The sequence below is a fragment of the Podarcis melisellensis genome, assembly GCF_964234715.1.
Source record: "Podarcis melisellensis genome assembly, chromosome: 8".
Classification (NCBI taxonomy): Eukaryota; Metazoa; Chordata; class Lepidosauria; order Squamata; family Lacertidae; genus Podarcis; species Podarcis melisellensis.
The window spans coordinates 72,950,344-72,951,026 of record NC_138540.1 but is presented as its reverse complement, the minus strand read 5'-3'; positions in this window follow the sequence as shown (position 1 = coordinate 72,951,026).

The window sequence follows — 683 nt, the reverse complement described above, 5'->3', positions numbered from 1 at the left end:
GCATTGTAGTTGTGCTATGTATCTCAAGAGTGGGGGGAAATCTGAAAATGTTATTTGGGGGAAAATCTGTGTGTAATGACACACACACACACACACACACACAGAGGGGGGGAGGGAGGGAGTGATTGCATATATAAAGGTGTGGGGGGATTAATTTCTAAATTAGTAACATAGGAAGCTGGATTATACATCAAACCTTGGGTCCACCTAGTTCAGCATCACTTGCACTGCCTGGCAGGAGTTTCTGACAAGGGTCTCTCCCAGTCCTCTGTGGAACTGCTGCGAACTGAACCTGCTCTGCCACTGAGCAATATGAACCATTCCCTATTAACAGGTGCCACCTCTTAAAACATTTTTCAGAAGTCACACTGTCTTGAAAAAACAGTGGGTGGACAACATAAACTATGAGATTAACCCCACCCAATGGACCAGAATGCGGTCTAAACCTCCCTTTGAATCCATATCAGCAAAAAGAAAAGTACTCACTCTGAAACTCACTTAGAGGTGGTACCTAACACCACGGACACTAACGCTAATACGCCCAGGATCTTTACCAAAATTCTGGAGAGGATGCACCTCCACAGGCACATACCTCCCCATGTGGTAGGAATGTCCCAAAATCCAACTCTTCTGGACATCAATCACACAAGAAATACGCAAAATAACTAAGTGAGTATTAGAAG